Source organism: Grus americana, chromosome 1, assembly GCF_028858705.1.
Source record: "Grus americana isolate bGruAme1 chromosome 1, bGruAme1.mat, whole genome shotgun sequence".
NCBI lineage: Eukaryota > Metazoa > Chordata > Aves > Gruiformes > Gruidae > Grus > Grus americana.
The window spans coordinates 195,972,427-195,992,254 of NC_072852.1; the positions used below are offsets into that span (position 1 = coordinate 195,972,427).

Sequence of the window (19,828 nt, forward strand, 5' to 3'; positions counted from 1 at the left end):
GTCACGGGGGTTTGAGTAGCCACAGTGTCTTTTGTGGGGGTTGGGGTAGGTGCAGTGCTGGTGGGTCTGTTCTCCCTCTCTTCCCCCTGAGGGTGCTGCCTACTATCAAGCAGTGTTTAGTGGATAGTGGCCAGGGCCCAGCACAGTGCAGTAAGTTGTGCCTCCTTGGAATAGCCACAGCATTTTCCTTTCAAATAGTCTATCACTTTATCAGGGTCCTGTAGTTGTTGGGGGTGAAATTCCAAAGCATTGGGGGTGAGAAGGTCTTTAGATACCTGCCCAGACACCATGCCAGCCCTGACTATTCAGCCTCAGGGAAGATCTCTGGGTGATATTCTTAAAACACTTTTTTGTAACCCTGAACAAGACTTGAAACACATTCAGGAGACATAAGAATAGGAACATGCTGGCTTGAACATCCCAAGGGTATTCAAAATTCTCAAAAGCTGCTGTAACTAGCCTAAAGGGAAAAGGGGAGGTGAAAGAGTGGGAGAAAGTATCCCCCTCATCTTCCCCATAGATTGGGTGCGATTATTAATCAAGTCAAAGACGTTGTCCGAGGTATGGGCATGACAGCAAGGCCCCATACAAATACCAACTTAAGCTCATGACCATTGATGTTATCATATCATAAGTCAATATTACACAGTACAGCAAAATGAGAATCTGGACCCTTCTCTCAGAGGTGATAAACAGCACCGCAGGGAATACGTACAGCAAGTAAGAGTTTACATACCACAGCCACGTGACCAAACAAAACACCATTGTGACCAGCGGCTGTTTAAAATAATACAATAATTACTCGTAACAACTTTGATTTACCACGCTTGGATCAGATTTGTTGTTATCTCAACACTTTGGGCCCCACATTGGGTGCCAAAAAGGACCGACATGGTTTAGCCCCAGCTGGCAGCTGAGCACCACATGGCCGCTCGCTCACCCACCCCTGGCAGGATGGGGAGGAGAATGGGAAAGACAAAGTCAAAGCCTCGTGGGTTGGGATAAGGACAGTTTACTGGGACAGCAAAGGTAGAGGGAAATAACAACAACAGTACTTATAACAGAAGATACACAACTGGTGATACACAATGCAGTTTCTCACCCAACGACTGTACAACTCAGACCGCATGCTCAGACCCATCCCAAAGCTGGACCGTCCTCAAGCCATGCATCCTGGAGCTGTGCTGCCCCTCCCCAACTAGCTCCCTTTTATGCTGAACATGATATCATATGGTATGGAATACCCGCTTTGGCTAGTTTTGGTCACCTGTCCTGGCTGTGTCCCATCCCAGTTGCTGGTGAAAATTAACTCTATCCTAGCCAAACCCAGGGCACCTTGTCTGTTGGCTATGAAGTCTGCTTGGGGAAACTAGCTTGGATGTTGACAATTCCACTTGCTCAGCTCTTGATGTTGCTACATCTTCTCCAAGGAACCTAAACTGCATCATGAATAATCTTTCCCTTCCTCCCTTCCTTCCCATCCGCTCCTTTTGTACTGCACCAACTTCATGAAGACTGCCACCTGGCACCTCCCACCACCAAACTCTGAGCACACAGCTTCAGATCCCCCTAGCTTTTGTTCAGGTGTTACCTTTGCAGCCCCATCAGCAGACAGGACTTCCGCTATAAGTAGCCAGGATACCTACATACAGCCTCACCATGAGACAAGTCTGCAGTCTGTCCTTTGGCTGGATGTTTGCAGCCATGAGGTCCAGGATAGCCAAGAACACAGTGAATAATGCCATTCCTGGGTTCCACAGGTTGGAACAAACTAGGATGGCCAGACCAGCTGCTAATAAAAAGAACAATGAATAATTAAGATGCAACGAGTGATTTTTAAATACAGAATTTCTTAGTTCTAGCAAAAAGTAGAGAAATCCCAGAACAATTGTTTGGCTGTTCTTTGGCCTGTTATTTCTACCTGGTGCTCTTGGACACCTCAGCACTGCATAAAAAAGGTTTTCTTTTTTCCTGAACAATTTTAGGAGCCAGAATCTCAGACCACCGCTCTCCTTATGCAACCACATCTATCAATAAGCACAGGAGATGAACCAGGTCTCTATGGCAGTGACAGGCAGAAGTGGACTGCAACGTGAGAGGTATAGCTGTTAGCCTCACGTGGAGCAGCTGTTGAAGAAGCACTGCAGTGAGACATTGTTTGAAGGCCTTCTGTGAATGCATACCCCAAAATGTCCTCCAGCTTTTCCAGTGGGTAATCGTTAATAAGCATGGTGTGGTCGTAATTGACATTAAACGATTTCTTTATTGTTTATGCCTTTGCCTGCTTATTCACCGAAGGACTGTTCTACTGTTCTGCCTTTGTTCTGGAAAAGAAAAACAATTCCTTCAGCTTTTCATTAAGGAATGCATTTTTTATCAGTCTTTTTTTTTCAGGATTCCCCCAAGTAGGTGTCTTTATTGTTAAATGTCAAAATAAGCACAGTACTCCAGCTGAGGTTTCAGCACTATTGATTACAGCTTCATCATTTCTTTCTATATCCTATATATGTTTCCATTAAGATGTTCTACAAGAAAGATATATTTGTTTTGGGGTTTGGGTGGGGGTTTTTTGTTTGGTTTTGGGTTTTTTTGCATTAGTACCGTTAATACCATGCAGTGGTCTCACATGACTTTTGGTATCCACTGTAATCTCCAGACCTTTTTCTAATTGGCTGCTCAGCGAGCTGTTCTCCACTGCTTATTTGGTTTTCTTTCCTAAATCATCACTTGCCTCCTTTCTGGAAATCCACTTTATTTTGGACAGTTTCTTCAAGATCCATATTCATACGCTGACCCATCCTGCAGCATGCTTGCAGTTTTACCCATAGTGGTCTCACCATGGACCTTATGAATGGTAAGGGAAATAGGATTTAACTAAACTCGGCATGGACTCCATGCTGTTGCCCTCCCAACATCTACAGCCCAGTTTTTGGCCATTTGCCCCAGTTTTGGGGGCAGCCATGGAGATTTCATTAACTGCATGTTACCTTAATTTGGGTCATGGTACTTCATGGGAGCCAATGTTGAAAGCCTTATCCAAGTCCACTGGTGTCTACCTTTATCTACTGCATCTATTTCATCCCAACATCACTTGGCCAGCCATGTTCTGCAGAACTGCATCAGCTGTCAGAGCACGGCGAACAGTATGGCTCAACAGACAGTTCAGTCCAACCCAGCCCCTCTGTTCTCATTCCCATTGAATCCGATGGGGGAAAAAAAAAAAAAGTAGGTTTTCATTCCCAGCTGGCCTAATGGTATGAACTGATTGCCTGGAACCTGCCTTTGAGGAACAAGCTCCTTGCTCCCTGCCCCTTGGCCCCGCGCGGCCATGCCCAACCACGCGGTTCCCGCTTACGTGCTCAAACCTGGATGTTCCCGAGCTCTCCTCCCCGCTCCCGCTCTGCTGATGCGCTTTCCCCCGGGGGGCTGCCGGCCTCACCGTCCGCCCGGCGTTACCTACAGCCTGCCCAGCCTGCGGAGCCACTGCCGGAAGGGCCCCGAGGGGGCGGCCTCGCTCTCCGCCCGCGCCCCCATTCATTCGGGCGGAGGAAGAGGGGCCGCGCGGCCCGCGCCGGAGGTGTAACGCGGCGGCGGGGAGCGCGGGGCTGCCGTGGCCCGCCTCGCCTCCCGCCTGAGCCCGCCGGCGCCGGGCTGCCCCTCGGTGGGGCGCGGGTGAGTGTGGGGCGCGGGTGAGTGTGGGGCGCGGGGCTGCCCTACGGCGGGCGGGTGGGTGTGGGGCGGAGCGGGCTGGGCGGGTGGCGGCGGCGGCCTCGGCTCCACGCGGGAGCGTCCATTTTGCATGATGCAACCGGGGAGGCGCGGGGGGCTCCCAGGGCCCGACCGTCTCCCCTCCCGCCAAAACAGCCGCCTCTGCGTTTTCTCTCCGTGACTTACTTGCACCCGCGGTCCCCGGCAGGTCCCTCCCGGAGCGCTGCTGGGAGCCATCCCTCGCTTCCCCCCTGCCTCTCTCCCCGCGCTGGCGGGGCGATGTCCCAGCTCTCTGCGGAAGAGGGATCCCCCAAAATGCCGGGGCCGCCCGCCCGGCGGGAAGGGCGTTTGCTTGGTGGGGGGATGGGACCTGCCATCATCGGCTCCTGGAGTGTGTGCCCCTGCGGAGGTGGGCATTGCCGCCTCCAGCCGCTCTTCACCTCTTCCAGAGCAAGCAGCAAGACAGGGCAGAGTTAGGAGACTCGTATAAGTGCATGCATGTTTCCCAGCTAACTCGTTTTCTTGCTTATTTTTGCTTTACCACACGAGCAGTGCTGTAGAGACCATGCTGTGCCGGGAGGTGAAGGCCCAGGTGTCAAGGAGAAACCATAGGCCGTTTCCCTGTCGGTCTTGCCATGTCCAAGATAGCTCCTGAGTGATTTGCATGCTGTGCTTTGCTCTCTCTTTCAAACCGAGAAATTACCAACAATGCATGTATCGTTCGTAGCGCTTGAGTCAGCCCCGTACCCTGTGAGTTGCTGCTGTCTGCTGTTCCTGAACCTGTTCCTGTGATGAGGACAGGGACTTGTTTCCATTTTGTTTGTCAGCATTTTACAGGCAGCGGGCCTGACTAACAGATGGATTTCTTCTTTTTTGCATACGTATGTGTGAATGTTTGTGGCAGACAGGGCAAAAGGGGTGGGGGATGACACCCGCTAAAAATCCTCAAGAGGGATTTTATATATAGCTAAGGCTGGACAGACAGATCGGGACTATGTACAGAAGTGCTAATTAGTTGTGTTGTTGGCTGCTAGAAGCCTTAGTTTTGGAGCAGGGTGTTGTTGCCGTAAATGCTGTACAGAGTCGTGACAGAAACGCAGTTGCAGCTCTAAAGAGTTCACAGGCTGCGGGTCTGGGCAGAAGAGCCGAGGTGACCATGGTGCTGCAGCTTTGAGTTAACTGTGTCTTAGTTGAGTGGTTTTGCCACCTGCGTGTGGCATGTGTGGTCATTTACAACCATTAACTTCATGCTTCAGCAACAACCAGTTGGACACCCTGCCTCCCTCTGCCCGTCTCTGTGGGCTCCGCTAAGCCGTGGCAGCAAGCGGAGAAGACCTGGTCACACGTGTAGGTGTCGCGCAGGACCTTCTGCAGTGGGACAGCTCTGCCTCTTGGAGCTCTTCACTCAGGGATGTGTGGACGTCTCTGCTTGTCTCCCAGTCAGAGGCAAATACAATGAACACTTGGAGAGAACAGGCAGAAACTTGTGTTTCTGGTCAGGTGCTCTGTGGACTTCTGTTGCCTTCAGCAGGCAACTGAAATGTCTTTTAGACATGGACTGTGTAATTGCACAGGCTGCATAGCTGCAAGTGCTGACCCTGCACAAAGAAGGAGCAAGGTCGTTGATTGCCACAGCTCTCAAAAGTTATTTTGCTTTCAGGTATTTTCAATGTCTTGCATTTTGAGCGATTTGAAGGGGACAGACCTTGACTGCTCCACCGCATGCATAGTTTAGGTAGTCAGAATGGCTTTGCAATAACCCCATTTCCTGAGCACGAGGACTGCTGGGTGTTTAGTCCATGATTTATGCCGTTTTCCTGGGATGTGTAAAGTTCTGAGCCTCACTGCTCATAGGCTTGTTTTTATTAGTCAGGAGATGTATTCAGTAGGCACTCCTTGTTTTGGGTGGGCTGTGGCGGAAACCTGAGGCCAGCTAGGCTTCTAATTCAAGCAGTTCAGTTGCAAGTGTGGGTGAGACGTGTGATTGCACATATGCAATACGCTCTTCACTCCACGTGGAGAGAGAAGGATTTGCTATACAGAAGGAATTAGCTTAGACAAAAGAGGGAACCCGTAACTCTTTTCTGTAATCTAACCAGCTGTAAAAGTAATCAGCTCTCAGCTGTATTTTTGTTGGCATCTTTGTCATTCCCTCCTTTTTTATTTTTTTTATTTTTTCTTTCTTCTTTTTCCTGTGCAGTCTACCGCAAGATTTCAGGTAGGGTTCATCTCCATACGGTGTTGTGCCTGCTCTGTGTCTCTGCTTTAGGTTATGTGACAGACGAGCAAGAGTTGATGTGTGCCAATCTAGCTGGCGTTGAGTGCAGTTGATGGTCTGGTTTGTGCAAGAGGGAGGGCAAAAAGGTGTGGTGGTCATTGCTGCTTCTCAGATGGGAAAGAAGACAGGGATAAATATGGTTTGAGTGAAGGAGGGCAGGGATCTTGTTACAGTTACTGCCTCTACTACCTCTTGTTCACCTTTAATTTACCAAGTTCCTCAAGGTTGATCCACCATGACAGGTTAATGAGACTTGAGCAGCCTTTCAGAAATGTCACTTCCAGTTATATCCCAGCTTTCAAAGAGTAGAAAATAATATAGTGCCTTTCTCTTTTCTTGGCCCATATCAATGATGCCAAAAGTGTGGGGCAGGAAGAAGAGAGGGTGATTTACTTTGGCTGCAGATGTGGCTGGTGGACACTGGCTTCATCCTGGTGAGGTTATTGGCAGAGCCACAGTGATGCCATAGGGCAGATGAGGGTGTGACAGAGCCCCTTTGCCTCTCCTGAAGGATGAGCTAAGAAGTCCCCCTGACTTAAGAGAGTATGTGGAGAAACTAGTGGCATTGACCAGAAGAACCGGGAGGCTGGAGAATCGTGGAGAACTAGTTTGGTGGTTCTGGGCGGAGTTGGTTGGCATCAGCTCCAGTCTATATCGACCCAGAGTTAGTAACCCAGGGTGGATCTTCTCTGTTATCTATGTCAGTGTGTTTGGCAGTATCCTTTTCTTTTCTTTCCCATTACCAGCTATATCCTCATCCTTCGTTATCCTAGGGCCAAAATCCTTGTAAATCTGTCATGTGCTGAATGGTGTTGAAGGTAGCATTCATCTGGCCAAATGTAGACATCTATGTCCAAGGTAGTCAGCCCTGGCTCTCGTTACAGTCAGCCAGGGAAGGGCTAGACGTTCCTGGGGTGTGATTCATCTCAGCCCAGTACGCTGAAGCAGATGAGTTGTGACCTGAAAGCTGCTTTCCACTGACTATAAAAGGAGGCATTGGGGGATTAGCTCGGATGTAAAAGTCTGCACTATAAATGTCTAAGTGTTTACCTCAATGAACTTGTGAGGTTCTCGGATTCCTCAGTGTCTTTGGGAAGAGTCGTGGCTGTTTGCACTACGGGTGGGCTTGTTCTGGCATCTAAGCACTCCTTCCATCGTGCTGTTGCTGCAATATCGCTGGCTACTTAAACCTACAGAGAAAAAAAAAGGGCATGCTATTCATCAAACAAAACGTAGAGGCTAACACCTACCGTGTGACTACCCACCGGTTGTGGGATTCCTGACAAGTGCCTGTGGTTCCTGGACAGTTTGGGGGTGTCAGGGTTCAGGAGCTGGGGCTCCCCCCTTCCCGCTGCGGTTTGTAGAAACCTGGAAACCCTGCTTGCCCTGGCAGCGCTGGCCAGAGCCACCATCCCTCGGTGGTGGGTCAGCAGCTGCTGCCCTTGCCAGGGTCCCTGACTCTGCTGGAGACCACCAAGGTGGTGGGTCATAAATCCTGTGAATGGTATCTCGTACAGAAGTGCCTTATTTAAGAGTTTCCAAAATAAAATACAGTGAGATTTTTGAGTTTCTGGGGTTTTTTTTACTAAAATGAAAAACAGTGCAGAAAACTGTATTTCGCAGAGGTGCAATTTTTGTGTGTTCAGGAGTAGCAGTAACTGCTATAGGAAAAAATGTGCTACCAGCTTCTTTGCTGAGCAGGATGCCTTATTAAATTTTCCTGTTAACCTAACCTGTTCCTCAGTGCCTGCCATGTTGTGTCTTGACCCCTTTTCTGAAAAATCCACGCGATTGCTGTATTTACTAAAATACTAAATGTATTACTGTCTACTTAATGGTAATACTTAGCTTCATATTTTCTTACACCTCTTTCTCCTGCCTTTTTCTGGGATGAGGAATAACTCTTGGGTTCCATTTCGCCACACTTCCAGACAAATATCCCAGCTGTCTTTTATGAGCTGTACAGCTTTCGCAATTCACTCTTGCCTCATTATTTTCCACATCCTTGTCATTTGTTTTTATATTTCCTTGTAGATCTTATTCACCCGTTTAATTTTTAGATTACAAGAATGAGGATTTTACTTAGTATCCTTAGGTTTTGAGGACTTAATTACTGTCCTTATTTGCTGAGTGAGCTATGTTTTTTCTTGAAATTTAGTGGCTATTTGACAGTCATCCACTTGTGAAAGTTTATTACAAGCCACTCTGGAGTTCTAAAAAAAAAAAAAAAATTGAACAATGAGCTTCTTATTTAACTAGGGGTTGTCCCTGGTACTGACTGAGGCAGACGGTTGAAATCCCCCGTACCAGATCATTTATATATTCCTGGAACCTGTTCTGTCAAATGAGAAGGTGTTCTCAAAATAAATAGCCATGTGTGCCATGACCCGTATTATTCCTGGCTGTGCGTGAGCCCGACTGTCTTCCATTGCCAGGTATTTGAATATCAGTGAGAAGAACTGAGTTATAGGGTAGATGCACATCATCCCTGGCTGCAGTTGTGCCTACTGAGAAGTTTGCTGCTGGCGGCAGCTCACTGGCATCCCAGCGGCAGAGGCAACTGCTGCTCCAGTTTTCTGACTGACACACTTGTGAGAGCTCTCCTCTGACTTGTTTCAGCTCAGACGAGGCAGGGTAGCACAGGCTGCTTCAGTGGTGGGTCTTTGCTAGCTCGAGTTAGCAGCTAGGTTACATCTTTGAAGTTTCAGCTGGCAAGTAAATACTATTGTGTGTCTAGAAAATATTTGCTAACTCGAGTTAGCAGTGTTAGAGTGAAGTGATCCGGGATGCCACATAGATAGCTCTGTGCACAGAGCAGAGAGGTTGATGACATCTGGGAAGTAGAAGGTGGTAACAAGCATTTGGGGACATTTACCTCTGCATCTGGTGCACTTGGAGCTCTAAGAAAACCGGTGCTGCACTCATACGGTGCTGCTCTGCGTGTCTGCAGTGGACCACGTCGGTGCAGTGGTTTGAGTAAAGCAAAGGTGAGTTTGCTTTGGCTGTGGGGTATTTGTGGGGTGTGGTTTTGTGCCACTTTGCCATAAAAGAAATACTATGCAAAATCACCTTTTAATTTTATGGGTAAAGTATGCTGAGATCAGGGCTTGGGAGAACTTGCTTCCAAAGGATCTGCCTCCCCAAACCGGCTCCGCAGTGGGGTTGGGAGGTGGTGCAACTCTGTGGATAGCGGGGGAACAGAAGGCCCTCCTGTGAAATCTGGAGTCAGTAAGCAAAACCAATTCTACAAAATAAGAAAGGAGGAAAAAAGAAAAAAAAGTACAAGCTATAAACAATAACAAAATCAGACCACTGGTAACACTAGTAGTAGTTTCATTTGGGAATGTGGGAGGTTTATTCGGATGTGTATGTGGCAGGAGAGGACTTACTGTGCAAGAAATTACTGTGATTTGATAAATGAACTGTTTTGTTAAACTGAAGAACAGCTTGCCTTCATCAGGTGAAAGATTCTTAAAGTAGTTGGAAAAACTGTTGTTGAGTTTGTAGAACTAGGTGATTTTGTTGAAGTGACTCTTATAAAGCAGTTTCAGCTAGCAAAGTAAATAATGTGATGTATCTTTAGAAAATATTCTGGAGGGTTTTAGTTGACTCAGGTAACCAGAATATAGTCTTTCATCCTTAGGTTGCTGATTAAACTCCACTTGGGATTGCATGCTGCCTGACAGCTGTTTAATGACCCATGTGAGATAATTCCCAAGCAAAGGATGCTGCTGCATGCTGCGCTATTTGTTCTTTGCCTTCCAAAAAGTTCACAAAACAGGGTGACCTGTAACATAGGTGCTGTGAAGATTTTTATTCTCTGTTTCACTTTGCAGTGACAGTCTGTGCATCAGACTGGTTTGTGTGCTTATAGCTTCCGAAAGCTGAGAGCAAGCCATTAAGGAAAATACAGTAGAATCAACCCCTCTGCTTTTTTGCTTTACCTAGAGCAGCAACAGAAGGGTTTTTTTGCAAGTTATTTGCAATAAGAATTATGTAGCTGTTATTGACAATGAAGGTATAATATAATTGTCACCATAGAAAAAAAGATTTCCTGTAACTGAGGACTTGACTAACTTGTCCACCACTGTTTTAGCAACCCACTGAATAAAGATATACACATGGATGCTGTATAGAAATGAAGTGATCAAACCAGATTTTTAAAAGTCTGTCTTCCAATCGCTGCCTGAACTTGGCTGATACAGGTTTGAAGTGCAAAGGTGCCATACAGTTGTATATCCACTCATGCTGACCACAGGTGCATCAAGCAGGACCTTCTTGGCTGCAATCTGCTGGAAGAAAGGAGCAAAATGTTCTGGCACCCTCAGCAAGAAGAAAGTTCAACATTCAAAAGTCAGCAGCTGTATAATGGCTTAGGGTGGAGGTGCCACATCTTGGAGGAGAAAAACAATAGGTGTTTGTTGGGATTTTGGAAATGAGAACTTCTGTGAGATTAGAGTGGGAATTTGGCCTCTAGCATCTCTTTGGTTCAGGAAAGGTACCAACACAAGCAATGGAGTGAAAAGCATAACAGTTAAGCAACTGGAGCAGATGATTATGCTTTGCTCTGAAGGTGCTGGGATCGGTGCTCGGGCAGTTCTAAAATCCACAGCTTTGTCCAGAAAACCTTCTTATTTTTGAGGAACACAAGTGTTAGGAGGAGTCGTTGTTCTTGTGGGGGAAGCAGACTTCTGAGTTGCTAAAGCCCCAAAGACTATTCAGAGACTTTTACATCTTTCTATTAACTGAAAGACACAGAAAGACAGGTCAAACTCCATTGAGGAATTTTTGCTTCTGCTGGCTGTATGTTAAATCTGTTTTCTGTCTTGAGAAGCAGCCTCAGTTCCTGGTGGAGTTTTCATAGGAGTCTGCTAGAGCCCTGCAGTAGCTGGGGAAGGCAGGATTCTCTGGAAGGTCATTCCTCCCATCTCTCCTCTGAAGGGATAAATTTATACTTGGAGGTGCCTGTCTCTGCCTGTTGGTTACAGAGAGGGGCGAGATGATGCCCTAAGCCCATCTGTTTTGGAGTTGGCTAAAGCTAGTTGAGAGGAATCCTGCCCCTCATAACCTGGTCGGCATGTGTAGAAACACAAGGATATCCTTCAAGGAAACTTGTGTAAGTGATGAGGCCCACTGTTGTGCTTTGGCTGCTCCAGATAAACCACCGCAGATGTTAGAGTACTTTTGAACCTGCTTTTTCCTTCGCAGGAAATACCTGGAGAGCAGAACAGCATGGTGCAGGGCATTATCAAAAGCACAACAGCAGCTCTTTGCTTTTCATGCTGCTGTTCAGACCCTTGGGGGAAAATGCTAATTATCATTTGTTTAATAGTTGTTTTGCTTTAAAATCACTTTTTTTTTTTTGTTTGTTTCTTCCCCCAAGTCCCAGTGCAGTGGAACTAAGGAGAATATTTACAGCCAGTAGTTTGTTTCCTTCCTGCTGTCGCTTAAAAAGCCTAGCAGCAGCAGAGCTTATTATACTTCAAAGTTTCTTGCTCTAGATGAATGACATGGGGAGAGATGGCACTGTACGTGCTCGGAGAAGCATGTTGAAATGTATAATGAAACACCTCTCAGAGACTGTCGTATTTAGGTCTCTCTGCGTACTTCCCCCCCAGCCCTATAAATATAATTAAGAGTGATTTCCTTTGATGCTGGAATGATGATGTGGAAAAATATAGTAAGGTTTTTAAAATGTATTAGCACACTGAATAGTATTAGTAATTTTTATCGCAATAAAAAGTGCATACTCACTCCAAACATGATACTTTTGCCGATTGGGACGCAATAATTTTTAAGGATAGCTGTATAACTTCCCTCAACAGGACTGTGTGCTGGGTGGCTTCCCTTATCCCTATGACTGGGTTCCGGGTGCAGGTTTTGGGGGCAGACCAGGCTTCTGCATAAAAGGCAGGGAGGTGCAGATGACAATTCCAATAAAATTAGAAACCTGAGTAAGATTTTAGCCTACAACTGTTAGGCTGATGGGACTGAATGACAAGTATATGCAAATATTTTTTTTGCTCATGGGAGTTAATCTCCTGTAAATTGACTCGTGCTTCTGAGCAAGCCAGAACAAGCTCCTTCATGGAGATGTGTGAGTTGAGAGCTGGCTTTCTGCTGCACAGATGGCAAAACAAACTGTAAGGCTGGCTATAAGGTAATGCCTCTCCTTGTGCAAAATAGGGGGCTGAGTCCACACTGTATTTTGTAGCATCCTCACTGCTTGGCTCCAGCCAAACCTGCCAGCCTTATGCATTTCTTACCTACGTGTACCTCTGCGTTGTCCCTGCTCTCGCTGCCCCCCCAGCTATCACATCCATTAGTGAGAGTTATGAGCTTTCTGCACAAATCCCTCTTCAGTCTGGCCAGCGTGGAGCCCCCGCACTGAGGGGGTGCAGGGTCCCTCTGCGTGGCATCGTCAGCAGCGAGACGCAAAATGCACGGCTTGTGGTCTGACTCCCAGTTCATCTGGTGGGTGTCATCTTTGCTTTTGCTTTTTTGGAGGAAAGAACCCAACCTTCAGCAAGTCTTGATTCCATCCCAGGCAGGAGTGGGAAGCCTTTTGTTGTACTTTGAGAAAGAGTCTGAGATAAATAAGAAACAGGCTGTGCTTGGACATTGCTTTTCCTCAGCCCTTCTCCATCAGCAGCCGTGCAGCCTTGAACGTTTGGGTTAGAAGCAGAACTCCCCTTAGACAACAGCGCCTTTAGCCACACCGCCTTAACCCCGAGCGCTGCCAGCTACCTGCATATCTGACATTGCAATCTTCCTGTTCCCCTCCGCGTGCTGCAACAAATCACGGGTGGTCAGGAGGCTCTGTTGGCCCCGTATCAAACCTGGGGGTGCAGCCCGGGCATCGACTTCATGTCTTTCCTCCTGCAGTGCAGCAGTTGAGGAGCAGGGGAGAGCTGAGCGGTGAGCTCGTGGCTAAAAAAAGAGCATTTACCCAAAGCAAACACACTCCGCACCTACCTGGCTGTGTAATTCCACATCAGTGTTGTGCCTCCTTTCTGATAAGATTTATTTAGGTAGAATATCAAAACTGGATTCTGATATCCCTGTGTGAAAACAGGAGCAGTTGGTTACCCTGTAGTCAGACTGGTCAAACGTCACCCTTGCAATTGTTTGCCATGCTCTGTACTTACTTTAGGCTCAAATGCCTGAAATGGATGCAGTTTTCAGAGGCATTTTGTTGTAAATCTGTCAGCGCTTAGGAGCTGCAAATTCTTTACGGCTTGTGGGATTCTTTGCAAAACAGTTCTGAGACTGATTTTTTTTTCCCCCCCCCACAGTCAGACCAGTAATCCCATTTCATATGCCTGTTTTTATTAATTGGGTGCTCCTGCTTTTTTGAATAGGGGATTTTACTAGCTCTGGTGGTGTACGGGACTGAAAAACTGCAGAGCCGGGCAGGATTGGGTCAAACACTGAAACGTAAGCAGGCGACTTGTGCAGCATGAAGTTTTAACAGCAAGCAGGCAAGTCTGTGGGCGAAGCTGCCATGGAAACCGCTTGTAGTGTTTGCAAAAAAGACCAAACTCTGCATCGCTGCTATTCCTAAATACTAGGCTGTTTTTAGCTGCCCTGTCTGCTCATGATGGCCGGGAATATTGCGGAGGGCAGTGCCTGGGAAGGGGAGGAAGGTGGGAAGATGATGCAATGCGAGCACCTTGTTGCAAGCCCAGAGGCAGCACAGGTAGTGGCGCCGGCTGAGCTGGGAGAGCCAGGGTGGGCAGTCATGGCCAGGATGTTTTGATCTCAGGTGAGAAGTGTGTGCCCACCACCCTGCCACGGTGAGGGACAGCTGGAGCAGGGCTTCCTCAGTGACCAGGAGGTGAGTGTGGTGTGTGCTGGCTGCACTCCTGGAGTGGGATTACTGCCTGCCTCAAATGTGGGGTGGCAGGTGGCTTTTATCACCTCCCTTCTCTTTTTCTTTCACACAACTCCCTGCTTTACCTCCTCTGCTCCACCTCTTTGCACTGTCCTTGGCTCCTGTTTTGCTGTGGGTGTCTGTCTAGACTACGCTGATGTGGACACATCCTGTAGTCCTGGCAGCTGGGCTCCACTGCTGCCCTGCCCAGCCCAATTCCCATCCCAAAACAGTGGTCCCTAGTGAGGCATGCGTCATGGACTGGCAGGGGGTGCGTCATTAACCGTCAGGGAGTTGGGACATCGCCATATCCTGGTTACGCTGGAAGCACGGCTGCACCATCGGCACTCAGTGTACCCCTCTGCCTTGGTTTGGGCTGCCCGGACTGCCTCAGCTAGGGCTTCCTCCTGTGAGATGCTCCGCTCCTTGTCCTGTTCCCAGGCGGCCGGGGCATCGACGTCCCCTCAGAGTTGTGCCATTGGCTCCTTCGGCACTGAGTGACTCCGGACAGTGGGGCATGTGGTGAAGGGACAGTACTGATTTGATCAGACGGTAGCATTCAGTCTTTGCTTTTAACGCGGTGTGTGCCAGGGCATGTGTCTCAGGGGAAGGTCTTCCTGAAGAGCTCTCCAGTGGGAATTACTTGTCTGCTAGGCAGAAACTGAAACTGCAGACAAGCAGTATTCTCTCGGCTGCGGGACAGTATGTGGCTGCACACACCAGCTAAGTAAGGAGTGTGTGAAGTGCTTGTTTGTGCTTGCACAAATGAACACGTGGGGCTCAGAAGGAGCTGATCCCTCCCCAGCCCTTGAATTATGGCTGGAATGTGGGAATACTGTGTCTAAAAGCAAACATTTTAGCTCCTTTCACACTAGGCTTCTCTTTGGCTAAATCATATTCGCAGGAAGCTTTCGTATTAGGTCTGTAGTCACAGAATTGCCCTCAGAAGGTTGTAATATATTTTGGAATGCAGTTGATTTACTTCATGAGAAATTAACTTCAGTTTCTTCAGAAAAGGGAAGGTTTTTTTAATTTTTTTGCTATGTTGAGTCGCTATCCTACAACCACATCACAGTGCAGAGCTGCCAGGTCTGACTTGAAAGTCTGCGTGGGTCAGGACCTTGAGAATGGCCTCCAAATCAGCAGAAAAAACTTCTGGATTAATGACAACATATTCTAATTACTTTATTTGATTGCATAAGCCTTAAGGAGTGATGTAGCATAAATATGACATTTTATAGAATCATAGAATAGGATGGTTTGTGTTGGAAGGGACCTGTAAAGAGCATACTCCCACCTCTCAGCCATGGGCAGGGACACCTTTCACTAGGTCAGATTGTTCAAAGCTTCATCCAGCCTGACCTTGAACACTTAATTTGCAGATACCCAAGGACAGTGAAACCTTTCTCTGAAGCCTAGAGTCATCTTGGTGTAAAGCACAGGGAGCCCTGTGACTTGGCCACGTAAGATTTCTGCTCCCCCTCATCCCTGAATGGCTGCGTGTCCAGTGTAGGCTGAGCTCTCCCTTGTGCGAGCAATTCCTCCAAAGTTTGTTACAGAGCATTTCCTCTAAAAAAGATCTTCAAACTCTTCCACCTCTTGCACAGAAACACTGTTCCTGCCTTCCCACTAAAGGAAGGGGTTCCTTTGCATCGAGTCAGTACTTGTTATGGTAGTGAAGAAAGTTTTTAATTGGGACAGCAGCATGGTGATAAGCCAGTGTGTCTGAGAAACATCTGACCTGCAGACGTGCTGGTCCATGGGGGTGGCCAAACCCTGGTCCATGGTCCAGCATGTCGCTCGGGCAGGATGCCCATGGGCTGCTGGGCAGGGTTGATGGGGATCTGCTGCTGCCACATGGCTCTGCCTCCAGCTGGAGCTGCTGTTGCTCACCATGAGCTACCTGCTGGCTTCCACCTGCTCCTGGCTGCTCAGAGATGTACCAAAATCCACTCATTTACACCCACCTTTGATCTGCCCCTTGTGCACACCTGAAGATCCCCACTCAGCTGGGCTGTTCCTCCTGGTGAAATGATGGTGTTCAGGGAAGTCTTCTCCTTCCTTCCTTCCTTGCTTCTGTCTCATCGGATGTCTCCCACGGTTGTGCAGGATAGTGTTTGTTGTTCTGTGTGAAGGTTGGGGCTCTTCATTTTTTATTTGTTTGTTTCCCCACTACTGTTTTAATAACAAACCAACTTTTGTCTCTGTCTAACTTGCTTCCTTATTGCCTAAAGGACATTTCCCACCTTCTTCCAAGGACTGTTGTGCAAGGGCCATGACTGGAGCAAGCTGAATGGCATGGCCAGGCATTTTGGTTAAGCAAAGCTTTGTCTTCATTTTATCTGGGTTTAAGAAGACAGAAGTTCACTTAATATTCATTCCCAGAGCATTTTTTTTTTCTGCTTGATACCAAGGCTGAATCTCTGGCAGATTTCGAACAGTGTGTCACTTTGAGTAGATCCCTGGCAATCTGTCTCAGGCTTTCATTTGGCAAGTCTAATTATCAGTGGAGATCCCCTTGGGTTTTATGACAAATCGAGGGAGTTAAATCAAGCAATTTTCTTGCAAAGTGTAATTTGAAGCCATGCTGAGGAACTATTTGAGGAGACTGTACTAGAGCTGGTGGGAGACTTTTCAATTAGAAGTTTTTTCATCAGAAAATAGTGATTCATGTAATGAGAGAGGTGTGACGCCTTTTATCGGCTAGGCAGGAAGACATCTCCTTAACTTTTTGATCCCTGCGGACTTGTGGATGGCACATGCAGCACTGTCCTCCTCCTCCAAACAGCTGGGTGCTGTTTTGAGCTGCCAGAGGATCCTCTCCGGCTGAAGTCCGAGGTACAGGCTAAAAGGGCTGAGAGCACCAAAGGCACCTTTTGCTGGATGATACTTCTCAGGTGGGAATTGGTCCTGGAAAGTGTCCCATCCCTCTCCTCTGCCTCGGCTGCTGTCTTGCCACCCAGTCGTTTGTAGGCACAGCATTGGGTTTGTTTCCATGATGCCGTTTGCTGCATGATTCCCCAGGCGGTTATTCTGGTAGAGCTACAGGGGTGATACGCAGTAGCCTGGGGAAAGAAACATCTGGTTCCATGGTTTAACCCTGCCAAAACAAACATGCTGTCTGGCTGCACCTGAGTCTTCCCTGCTTTGAGGCAGGATGCACTGTATCCAGTTTGTGTCTAACAGGTATTTCTCTAACCTGTTCCTGCAACACTTGGGTGGTGGCGACTCTTATCTCGTATCCTGTTCCAGCCTTTCATTGTGCCCGCCATTGGAAAGCGATCGTAAGGTCAAATTCCCCTCTGCAAATTAAGCCTAATACGTTGTGTGTTTCTGCAGTAGCCAAGGAGGGCAATTGATGTCTATCCAACCTTTTACCTGTTGAATGGCTTACCGTGTCGCCTTTGATGTTAATCACAGCTGAAGCTTTATGGAGAAGAATGGGCGTCGCTGAAACTTCCATTTTGGAGTATGTGAAGCTTGAGTTCTGGGGGGTTGAAGCATTCTCCTTGGGACTTTTAAGAGCAGAAACCTCCCTCCTTTATTTTGATCCAAAATCACTACTCATTTCAGAACGGGTTTCATGTGCCATCACAAGTAACCGACATCAAGTTTTCTGCAGGTATTGAGGCAAAATATTGAAGTTTTCCTGCTTTGACATTCTGGGGAAGTTGAGACTTGTCTGGACTTGGGGAAAAGGACAGTCTTTACCATCTCAGAAGTTGTCCTGGGATGGGAGAGGAATTTCTGATGTTGGTACAGCCAGTAGCTGTGACAGTTTGGAAAGTAGGCGGGTGAGCTGCAGCACCCCGCTGTCCTCCTGAGGCAATACTGGAGCACCAGCACCTTCTTCATGTCCAGCAGGACTTGGTGTGCCCCATTCAGTAGCTGACTGCTGGTAAGCGGACAGCGTAGGGATTAGAGTGAGCACCTCACCATTCATTTTCTGATGGAAGAAGTTCTCCAGCACTGTGAGATGCCTGGAGAAGAGTGGGAGATGTTCCCTTAGACATGTCCCTAATGCTTGGGAGCTTGAGGAACAGAAACCTGCGCCATCCCCAGCCATCTGTGACAGCGGACTGGTCCCCCAGAGACACCTCCCTCGTGCTGTTAAAGTGGCTGTGCTCAACAGAGGAGAGTAATATGGCCCTCCCTTCTTAGAGGCAGCGTGTCTTTAGGTGGGTGATTAGGATTGTGTTTTGTATACTCTGCACACCCAAGTGTGTGTTGTTATCTCTGGTTAGTGTGAATTAGAGTTTATGTTTAACTGGATGGCTTCCTTCTTTTGAGTAGCAGATGCCTTGCTGGTGGCCGATCTTGGTTTTTAATGACAGAATTGGCAAAGAATGTGGCATTTAATATCCATATATATACACTGATGTAATCTACATTTCTGTAATGTATATTGAGATATATGCATACATATGCACACATGTCAAAAATAAAAAGTAAAATTATGACAATCAAGAAGGGAACAATTAAACAGCACATGGGCAAGACTTTCCTTTCCTGGTTAAAATACTTCAGCACAACAGCATCCCTTTATACATGGTGAAAACAATGCAAACATTTGCAGTTACTTTGGTGGCTTTTGAACTTGCCTCCTAGCCATTACCCCTGCCACGTTGGGATATCTTGCAGCTTCACACAACGCTAACACATGGTCATGCCTTTATTTTAATCAGCCTTTTTGCTGGTGGCAGGCATCTACGAATAGCTATGACCACAGCCTCTGAGTTGGTTCTCGGCACTTGTCCCAAGTGTGTCCTCTGCTGGGGATGCCTGCAGCAGCTTTGGGGACACAGCCAGACACACCTCCAGGTCTGCTGCCACATCCTTTGCTTCCGTTTGCTTTCTCAGTCGTGAGGTAGGTGTTCAAATGTTTGTGGGGAAAGCTCAACATCTGCAGTAGCTGTCTTGTCTCTGCTCCGTCACTTTTTGCGGAGTAATGTAACAAAACATTGGAGACTTTCCAAGGCAAGGCATTTTGGAAGGACATATCTGACACAGTTCCTGCCTTATCCTGTAATGGATCACACCTGGGGCTGACATGCCTTGGTGACCGGTGACTTTCCTCAGTGTGTTTCTGAACGATGGTTCAAAAAGCACTCAGTAGTTCTGGTTTGGTCCCTTACAACATAACCTCGTTGCATCCAGGGCTCTTCAGTCAAATCTGACACCCTAAAAATATCTGTAATACTAATGGCAATAATAGGAATTGAGGTTTTCCACCTTTTCTTTTTCTGCATAGAATTTGTCTGTGAATGATGCTGCCTTGGGGATGGCAGCAGCAAAATCAGTCTTCTGGGAAAGGGCTCCCAAATGGCTTTGTTACCTGTGGGCGTTGATCAAAAAGTTGGCATCATCACTACATGCTTGTGCAGGGAGCTGACCCATGTTTCAATTAAAAATAGAGGGCCAAGCCCATTCCATATTGTTTGCCAAACATACCAGTGTGGTGTAAGCACAAGTTCTTTGTTCTGCAGACTAGTAGCAGTGATGGTACAACTGGACGGGGGATACATTTGTTGAAGACCAAAAGGATGCTGAGGAAAAATAAGACTGTCTGCGGGACATCGCTGCTGTGAGAGAAGGGTACTGATGGCAGTAGAGGCTTCCACGTGTTTCAAAATGGATATAAGCATATAGGGGACAACGTTGAGTGGGGATTTCTGCTTGTGCTTTCTCTGAGGAGGTACTTGGGGAGTTCATTGGATCTGCAGTAGGGTCAAGCCTGGGTTTTCTTCTTTCCTTAGTAGAAAACTTGTTATGCATAATCGGCTTTAATTTTATGCTGTCCTGTGAATTGGAGAAGAAAATTCTCAGGAGCAGCAAGGCCTTGAAATAGATAAGGAGTGGTTTCCAGAAGCTGAAACAAATTGTAATTGTTTAGGAAGTGATAGTACTGCTTATGTAAAATGGTGCCCTGTCAGCTTATTTTTACACATGGTGTTTTATGTTTGGCTGGA

The 19,828-nt window shown here is 47.3% G+C and overlaps 1 protein-coding gene across 3 annotated transcripts in view; it reads left to right on the top strand.

The window, feature by feature from the left end:
- The first annotated feature begins 3,519 nt into the window (after nucleotides 1–3,519).
- The window catches only part of SLC7A1 (solute carrier family 7 member 1), a 48,621-nt gene continuing 32,312 nt past the window's right edge, over nucleotides 3,520–19,828 (top strand). The window contains exon 1 of one of the 3 annotated variants that reach the window (XM_054812957.1): nucleotides 3,520–3,672. The gene's annotated coding sequence lies outside the window, so the exon portion shown is untranslated. Of the gene's footprint in view, nucleotides 3,673–5,779; nucleotides 5,927–19,828 lie in introns of those variants that run through there. The other 2 variants (XM_054812947.1, XM_054812966.1) reach the window with 2 other exon arrangements.